The sequence below is a fragment of the Paramisgurnus dabryanus genome, chromosome 15 (assembly GCF_030506205.2).
Source record: "Paramisgurnus dabryanus chromosome 15, PD_genome_1.1, whole genome shotgun sequence".
Classification (NCBI taxonomy): Eukaryota; Metazoa; Chordata; class Actinopteri; order Cypriniformes; family Cobitidae; genus Paramisgurnus; species Paramisgurnus dabryanus.
In genome coordinates this window covers 1,130,622-1,140,685 of record NC_133351.1, presented here as the reverse complement: position 1 = coordinate 1,140,685, position 10,064 = coordinate 1,130,622, and the positions used below count along the sequence as shown (strand labels likewise).

At 36.5% G+C, this 10,064-nt stretch overlaps 1 long non-coding RNA gene across 1 annotated transcript; it reads right to left on the bottom strand.

Moving 5' to 3' along the window:
- Positions 1-1,598: 1,598 nt before the first annotated feature.
- Positions 1,599-2,993, bottom strand: LOC135733110 (uncharacterized). The gene is made up of 2 exons (XR_010526894.2): positions 2,749-2,993; positions 1,599-2,285 (listed from the first exon to the last, which is right to left on the bottom strand). It is a non-coding gene; the product is annotated as an uncharacterized lncRNA (long non-coding RNA).
- Positions 2,994-10,064: the final 7,071 nt, after the last annotated feature.

Genomic DNA, 10,064 nt, shown 5'->3' with positions numbered 1-10,064 from the left:
TTCCTCCTTCTGTTCTTAATGTGTGTGTGTTTCTGTTCCTCCTCCAGCTGCTTATTTCCTGTATTTGCAAACATCATTTAAAAAAATTAAAGGCTGAAACTTCAAAGTCCTTCAACACGACAGAAGCAGGCAGGTTGATTCCTGATTGTTAGTTGAAGATCTGATGCACCTTTGTTGCCATTTACAGAACTAGAGGCTTGAAGTGGGAAGTAAAACAAAAGCTGTATAATCACTGCACACTTTTTTGCTGTTCACAATGGAGCGGTCATTTAGAAATACAATAAATAGGAATAATTATGCTTAATTTGTATTTAAATCTGATGTTTGCATAGAAAAAGAAATCCCAAACAGTTTGATTATTTTTGATTGATTGGCACAGGTAAGTAGAAGTCAAGTGCATCTGAACAAACTCCTTCTTGTGTGTTGACCTTTAACATGCACTACTTCCTAATAACTCAAACCCACAATAGTTTCTCATCTATGTGAAATGTTCCCATTGTTAGATAGAAACATCCTGATGTGGAGGATGTATCTTTCAGCGTAGCCAAACTTTAGTAAAGTGAACTCAAGGTGGGAAAACATTTCAGTGACCTGGGTGGAGATGAGAGTCATTGACCGAAGGTTTCCAAATGAGTAAACAAACTCACGTTAAATGTGTAAGGAGTAATTGACAACGGGCTGTTGAATTATAAGAAAATAATGCACACCCAAGGTGCAATGCGGGTGCATTATTTTCAAATAATTCAAAGGACTGGAGTCAATTATTCCTCTTATACCACAGTTACCACAAACATTGCTCTCTGGTGCCTATTTTTAAGACAGTTGACAAGTTAGGTGTGCGGTTATCAGAAATTAATGCATACTCATGGAGCATTTCTCAGCCAATCAGAATACAGCATTTAACAGACTCGTGGTATTCACCTTATTCCGCCACGCCCCTTTTTAATTCTTCGCTCTTCCGCATTTTGTCAACCGACTTCCGCTGCTAATATGGCACAGTGCATTCGGTGGTTAGTTTGGTGGTTAGAAGATTGTTTGTAGTTCACTATAACTTTAGTGAAATGACAAATATCGCTACTGCTGTAAATGTTTTAAATTAGGAGCACGGTTAAAACTTCATACGACGATTGGATAGTCTTATAATGTCCCATCAATCGTCTCGTCGGCCGCGGCAAGTAACCTGGCATATTTAATTACCTCGTCCTGTCAGGAGTTGATGGAGCAGCATTGAAAATTATTAAAAGTATGTCTACCAATATTTACACAGTGATTTCGTCTTTTTTATAGCAAATGTGCACCTTAGCCAGTCCAATAACTATTTCGTTTTTATGTGGTAATGTACCATGATAGAATTCATTTGCAAACTTGCCAACACTTATTCCTTCAAATCATGAGACTAAAATCCTTTTAAGTGGAATCTACAAAGCTCACATATGGTTTAAGAAATTCCTTACAGATAATATCTTATCCCACTGTAAAGGTTTAATATAACTGCATGGCAGGTTACATCTGATCACATAGTAAATGTTTAATATAACTGCATGACAGGTAACAGCGGATCACATTGTAAAGGTTTAATATAAATGCACAACATCTGATCACACTGTAAATGTTTAATATCACTGCATGACATCTGATCACATATGAAGGTTTAATGTAACTTTACAACAGGTAAAGCAAGACCACCCTGCAATAAATTAAGACACAGCTTTATCGGAGTCATCAGGAGCTGATCCCAAGTGTTTATCTGGAAGCTGTTGGTGTATGTACTGGTGATGTGCTTAGCGACTGTGTAATGGATGCAATATCAACCCTGTGTAAAGCTGAACCAAAGATGGTTGTTTCTCAGTAGAGATATGTACATTTGTGCCAGCTCAACAAATTGAAGCAGTTTCTCGGACAGGGTTTACAGGACTAGGCCTTAATTATATTAGGACATTTTAGTTTTTACAAACAAATCCTACAAAAAACAAGACTGGTGCGCATCTTGTGACAAAACAATGGCACTCATATATGTTGAGGTATGTCAGTAAAAGGTGTTTTTAAATTATTGTAGCTCAAATATGCATTTTAGCCTGGGACCAGGATAAGCCCTGTCCGGGAAACCGCACCATTGTTTTCCCATATCAGATGTAGGTTGCTTCAGGTTGAGTTGTGATTTTAAAGTGTAGTTGTGTTCAGAGACGGATGGATCCTCCCATTGTGTTTCTGCATCACAGTTTAGGAACATGTTGATTGTATATCATCCTCACAGTTGTCCACTGCATCAATACACATCAATGCATCTGTGAAAACAATATAACCATAAACAGTTTTATGTTAGTATTTAAAATAAACTTGCATCATGAGAATTAATATATAAATGGCACCCATACTTAAACAGAACAGTGTGTAAGAGAGAGATGCATTAAAAAGAGACAGAAACATTATACACACAACCTTTAACTTCAGTGTTAAATAATACGTTGTTTAATAGGTTATTGTCCATATCTGAATGAGAAATGAACTGACATTCTAGCATCTGAAATCTCAGTAACTTGTAGGAATCACGTGAGCTACTGTAAGAATGCAATGTACTATAATATACTGTTGTACTATCGTAAATATAAAAATATAGGTGGACAATTAAAACCATTCAAATAGTTGCATTTTATAAACTAACGTTACTGATCTTAAGTGTATTTGTAGAACGGACATCACAAATCTAACTTTAGGCGAACGAGCACAAAGTTAGCTAAGATAGCTTACCTGAAACTGGCCACCTTTTCAACACCAGGCGTGGTTTAAAGTTACCGGAACATCGTAGTCGAACCATTACTTGGGATAAGGGTGTTCCTCAGTTGGCTTAAAATTGGTAAGAAAGAAACATAAAGGCGCTCGAGTGAGCTTTTTAAGCTTAACACGTCGCCTTCAGTCACTGCCTCAGCTGCTCATCGTCTATGCGGCCGGAAGAACTTTGACAAAATTAGCGAAATGGCGCCGCCCTTGTTGTCGTGAAAAATAAGGTGAATAAGTAAGGAATGATTGACAACGGACTGTTGGATTATTTAAAAATAACGCACACCCACAGTGGTAATGCACTGAAAACGTTCTTACTTAGTATTTTTGTTTTGTTTTTATTACAAATATCTAAAATTTCTTAAATCAAGATGCAATTTCTTGATGAGCAAAAATGTGCTAAGAAAATAAGTAGTTTTTAGACCAAAAATATACAATTTAAGTGGATTCATGCTTAACAGCAATATCTGCCAATGGGGTAAAAGTGTTTAAGAAAAAGTTATTTTACTTATTTATTTATTTTTTCTAACCCCATTGGCAGATTTTGCTTGTTTTAAGCACTAATTTACTAAAATTTTATATTTTTTGGTCTAAAAACTAGACTTATTTTCTTAGGTCATTTTGCTCATCATATGATTTAGGATTTTGTTTTTTTACTGAAAACAAGACAAAAATACTAAGTAAGAAAGACATTTTTTGCAGCGTGTGGCATGACACGATGCGATTATTTTCAAATAATTCAAAAGGGCCGGAGGTCCGCTTATACCACACTTACCACAGACATTGCTCTGGTGGTTATTTTAAGACATTTGACAGATTATGTGTGCATTTATGAAAAATAATGCATACCAGTGAAACATTTCTCAACCAATCAGAATAAAGCATTTAACACCCAGTGGTATAAGCTTCAATATACAAGATGATCAAACAATAGACCTTACACGGATCTGTATATTTAGTGTGAAAGTATTTAAAGATGCACTTAATCGATCTGTAAACATCCCAATCTAAAACCATGAGAAAAATTCTGCTGAATACTAAGCGTCAGGATAATGGTAAGGCGGGTTTGTTGTGCATTGAATGATTGTGGTTAGACGAGACACTCCCTAAGTCCAATAGCAAAAGCTTTCTCTGGGAACGCTGCTCTTCTTTTGTGTCCAGTAAGTCAGCCTTAAAAAGGTTTTATTGAATGTGAAATGGATCTCGTGTAAAATATGTGATGTCAGTTCTTCCTCAGTTATTTTCACTCGGTCCCCTATAGATTAAAGGCCTCTATATACCCATTGTATAACACCACACCACAGTGTTTATCTATAACTTACATTGTGTGACCCAACATTTAACAAATAAAGATCTTCATCATCAACATTGGCCTGTATTAGCAGTAAAACACTGTTTGAATTCTGCGTTATAGATTAAGAGCCGATTATCATTATGATTTTAATCTGTCAGAGCGATATGTTTTTTTTTGCCCTGCTGAAAAAAACAGCTTCAAACCAGCATGGGTATTATGCTGGTCTTTGCTGGTTTGATGCTGGTGGTCACCAGCATGCCAGCACCAAAACACAACATATTTCTTGCTGGTATGCTTTTTTTCAGCAGGGTGTGAGGATGATCTTATTTAATCTTTTATTAGCCTACAACCCACACCAAAACACACAATCTCTCTTACTGTTGAGTGCTCAGATAGCATCAGACTTAGTTAGTAAGTTAAATCTGTTTCAAATACAAGACAATGTTTCAGCGTCTCTGTAATGTGACAATAACACCACTCACCAACCATAAAAGCTTGAGTTTTAACAATCCCAAAGGAACGCACTGATGCTGGATCAGTTCTCTTGAGGTCATTGGTGCGCGCGCGCACACACGTTTCAAGTAAGAAGTATTACAGTAATATATCCTGAGATTCATCATCTGTGAGTCTTTGGGTAGCTTCAGGCGCCTTCATTTAAAATCCTTTGAAATTTAAATCAACATTAGTGTATTTTATTTTCCTTGTCTTGTTATGAAATGTCTTTATCTGATAGCTTTAGTCTATAAATCGTCAGTATGTGTTAAATATGTCTTTCATTAATCATTTCTCATTAAAAATCCATGATTGGTGTTACGCAACAAGCTAACGCAGGGAGGGGCTCGGTACCAACTGTTCGCGCGTCTGCGCACGCATCCTCAAGGAACAGCTGGAACTGCGCATGCGCTGTTCTCAATGCTGCCTGCCCTGAAGAGGTCAACAAGCAAATACTCACACAAATATATGTAATACATGTTATTTCACGAACAGGGGCGTCATTTTGCGTTACCGTTGAGATCACGAACCGCAGTAGTGAGGGCGCTTGTAAGGCAGTTAAATATCGTAACCTGCAGCAATGTTCTGATAAAACTGTCAGACGTATTTTAAAGTTGGCTGAAAAAGAAACTTGCGCAAACGCTCATCTTACTCGCGTTCGCGCAATTACGCACAAGCAGTTCGCACAGTATTTTGTAGGCCTTTTGCAAGAAACTCAACTTGAGTTATGATACAACTGCAGGATTTCTGCTGAAGGACTGAAAAAAAAACAATAAAACCATAACAGAAAATTATAATGGTTTTATTGGAATATGGCCCAAAATACACTACAGTGTAGTGGTTTTAATGGTAAAAGCTTATGGTTCCTATTTGTATTTTAATGGAAACCATTAGAAACAATTTTCTGTAATGGTTTTATTGTTTTTTTTTTCAGCAGGGACAAGATCCATATAAACCCTACTTGTCAATCTAATAGTCTTTCATTTAGCAATATGATATACAGATTATAAAACCAGCGTAAGCTGCTTTTATCTGGTCTCCAAGCTTGGTTTTAGCTGGTATTGCTGGTGTAGCAAGCTGCTCTAGCTGTGTTTTGGTCACTTTTAAAGCTGGACTTTGCTCGTCAGGCCGGAAGACCAGCTGACCTACCAGCTTTGCCAGGCTGGGAGGACTATCTTAGACCAGCTACTGCCACTTTAATACTGCTAGCTTATCCTGGTCTTTGCTGGATTTTTCAGTATATGGCAATATAATTAATAATCTGATACGTGCATGCAATTGTAGCAGTGTAGTACGATTGTTTACCAATAAAAGGATTGATGTAATTGACCTAACAGTTGTTTTACTGTGACTGAAATCTGTCAGGTTTGCATCTGATTATTGTGTGTTAGTGAAGTGAGCAGGATGACGTACGTGTGACTTTCTACACTTCAGTAGACAGCTTCAATCTGATACAGCGACTTCAAGAAGTTTTCTCATCAAATTTTAGCTCTCCACTATGTGCTCCTACTGTACTTTACAGAAACAACTCAGATCTCCATTAAGCCTCTCGTGGCAGAAAGGAAACTCGCTAAGCATTAAGCATTTCCTCTGGGAAAGGAGTTATATTGCATACTAATGCTACATAGCTTTAATCTCCTGACATGATACATTATTACATCGCCCCCTCTGTTATCTCTGTTTAATAGCGTTGGGTCAGTATGACAGAGGAACTACAGCGCCTCAGATCTCTGTCATCACCCCACATACAGCAGGATGTGGTTGTGTCAAACTTTCGAAATAACTCTCTACCTCTCTTCTCTCTCAGCTCCTTATATAGGCAAAGACAGCGAGAAGCATTGTGAATCCTGTCTGGCACGAACAAACGTTTGTTTTGCTGTCAGTCGTTCGATATGTGTCATCAGATTTTAATGACAGAACATTGCTTGTGTTTAAGACATACAGACACATGAGGAACATCTGATCGCTCAGCAGACTTACAGTAATGGAGAAGCAAGAAAGATGATGCACATATACAGTAAGAGCTTGGCAGATCTGGAGATCGACGCACTGATCTTATTTTATAAGTCATTTCACTAAACTGTTGAATTCACCAAACTTATAAATAGCATTGTGACTGCATGCGTCTACAAGCACTTTAATGGAGATGTCGTGAGTGATGCTGTGCAGGCCCAGTAAAGCATCACAGATTGCAGTAATTTGCCACATTTAAAAAACATCCATCAAGATGGAAAATTGTGCCATGCATATTGCATTGGCACTCGTTGTAAGTGTGTTTTGGGGCGTTACCTCAGGTGCTAAAGTCCTTTAGTAAATCAAATACTAAAACCACCCGCCATATGTTAATGAATGCTATCAGTGGGCGTAATCCATTCTTTGTGAATTCTACCCTTGAGGAAACCACTGAGATATTAAAGAGATCTCTTTTGTGACTTCGCTCTCCTGTGGGTTGATTTGTTTTCAGATGATTATTATAATGATCCTCGAGAGACTCATTAGCATGGATTTAAAGGTGCTCGTCTGAAACGTCACATATATGTGAAGAAAAGACAACTAAACCTTTTTCTTCGTAAGCACCTACTACTGCTTCCTGAAAACACACAATGGTTAATGGATAAACATTTTCATTTCTGTCGGACTCCTTCCCTGTTTCTCTTGAACTCTGATAAGGGTCTGATAGTCAACGTCCTCCCCCTCACAGTTACTTCCTCATAGCAAACACAGCACACCAGAGAGAGAGAGAGAGAGAGAGAGAGAGAGAGAGAGACCTCTGCTGGAAATCAAGCGTATCTCCAGTAGATCAAACCCTGGTAAAATTCCACTCTTGATGGCAAGAACATCAGAGTGTTGGAAATATTTTTAATTTCAGTGCTCTTGTCCGGACACAGTTTCTATACTTTGTATTTTATCTGAGCGGAAGGACCAGCAATAGCAGGAAGTAAAGTTTTATAAACCTGCAGTAATGAAGGTCAGAGGTCAAATAGATAACAGTGTGTTTGTCATGTAGTGAAAACAGGAACAATGCTAGAAGAAATTCAAGAATGTGCAATAATAAAAAACACTTTGTTTCTGATGCCCCCTGCTGGATTAAAGTGAATTACACTGAAGAGAAATGTTGTGCATACTTGAAATAGTTTTCTCACAAACACACTTGTGCAGGCATGTTCATTTACAATAGGGTGTTTCTTTACAAACAGATCTCCTTAAATCTACACATTCTTCATTACACATTTCTCTTGATTTTATTTTAGGAATTACATGTACAGACTTAGATTAACCCATACAGCAAACAAATACATTTCTCTGGCCAAAACATGTGTTTTAAATAGTTGCTAAAAACATTTGTAGAAAGTAAATCTTAATTAAATATATTTATAAATTTGTAAATATATTTAGTTTTAACCTTCATATATTAACATTTATTTCAGAATGTATTTCAGGGGCAACAAATACATTTCTAATTTTACAACCCATAGGGCAAAATATATATATATATATATATATATATATATATATATATTCCTGGCCAAAGTATAAAAGTTTGTATCAAATGTATAAAGTATAGAATGTATAAGTATGCATAAAATATTGAAGTATATTTTTGCAAAATTTTATTTAAAACTTTTCAAACCTGTTATGTTTTGTAACATACAAAGTTGTATTTTTAATGTGACGTGGATATAAATGCTTTTAAATATATTGCAAAATATACAAAAACATTTTTGTAAACATTTTTTCTATATTTGACAATATATATATATTTTTTGCTAGTAATTGAATTTTAATTGACATAAAAATACAAGATCATAATCTCAGGCTTAAGATGTTACATGTTGGAGAAAGTATCTGGTTTGTCTATAAGTTTATACATAATTAATACATTTCACTGAATCATTCTTCATTAAAATCAGCTATAGAGACTAAAAAATAAGTGTGTTTCTGATGTGAGGATTTTAAGATGCATGATGGTTCATGGATCACAAATTATATTATGCACAAAGAAAATGAAGCATAAAACTTTTTTACAGTTTGCATTGAGATTCTGTTTCATTAACAGTTTGATTGTAGCGTAAGTTTACTAAAATAGATGAAATGTTTTGTTCTCGTGTGTACCTGCATCTTTCTGCAGGCTAATTACATTTCAGTCTGTAGGACAAATTCAAGCTTGTTTGGTGATCTCCTGTCAGATGATCTGCCTTTGCCTTCAGGCCTTCAGAAACCTCCTGTCTGAAAAACATTACAAGTAAAGCACAGAACCTGCAGCTACATGCGCCTTTGCCCTCCAGATACGCCTCACAATATGGAAATGTATGGAGAATTGGAAAAATGAAAATTATTACTTTACTGCGTCTATCCAAATCCATATGATTTCCTTTCTTCTGTGTAGAAAGACAAATAGAGAAACTGTCGAGAGTAGGGAACCAACAAGTACTGTAGGGTATAAATAGTCTGAATGGAATTGAAGTCATGCACCGACAATCTTCTGCAAACATCTGCTTTAAGGTCATGTTTGTAAAAACTTGTGTTGTAACGTCTGTTTTACCCGAGTGAACATAGAGCTCATGTGATTTAACTGCTGACAATGTAAACACAACAGTTTGATGTTCGTCATCATTTTGGTTTGTGTTTTATTTTTAGCAGCATCACGCTGTGTAAATTCAACCTCTTTACAGATTTGATCTGATAGGCTTCGTAAGATCCTCATGATTATTTTCATCATGTTAATAATTCTGCGAGGCCTGATGAGATGTTAATCTGAAGATGCAGACGAGGACGAGAGGTTCTCATGACAAAGAGCATCACAGCTGTTAATGACAAGTCCAAACAGAGATCCTGAAGAGAAGAACTGAGGACAATATGAGGACTGCTGGAATGTAAAACACACAATGACAATGATTTTAACTTGAATTTGATAACAGTTGGTTAGATGAAATCGTAGAAACAAGCTCTATTTGATCACAGGGTGGGTTTCTTTGGGGCTGGGCATTGTTTAGAAATGAATTTCAAATGACTTTTAAATCCCTGAATAGAGTTCCTATAGAAGACAGTCAGGTCACAGAGGTTTGGGTCACTTTAGATAAAAACATCTGTCAACTGAACGAATGAATGAATGAATGAATGTCTCATTGAGGTTGTGAAAAAGGTGAAGAATGACTGCTTTCAACTGTGCATAACCCATAAACATATCAGACACAAAACAGGCTCTTTCAAGGAACAATGAAATGTATTTAGCATCAAATCGATCATTTTGATGTAATGTTTAATGAATTAAATGAAATTTTATGGAGTATGGTAAAAGAAAACTGTCTTTCAAACGGAGTCACACATCAGTTTCATAATCAATAGATCAAATGACCAAAAGTCTTTATTTTAAAGGTGCAGTGTGTAAATTTTAGCGGCATCCAGTGGTGAAGTTGCGAATTGCAACAAACGGCTCAGCCCACTGCTCACCCCTCGCTTTTGAAACGCATAGAGAAGCTACGGTAGCCGCCAACGGAAA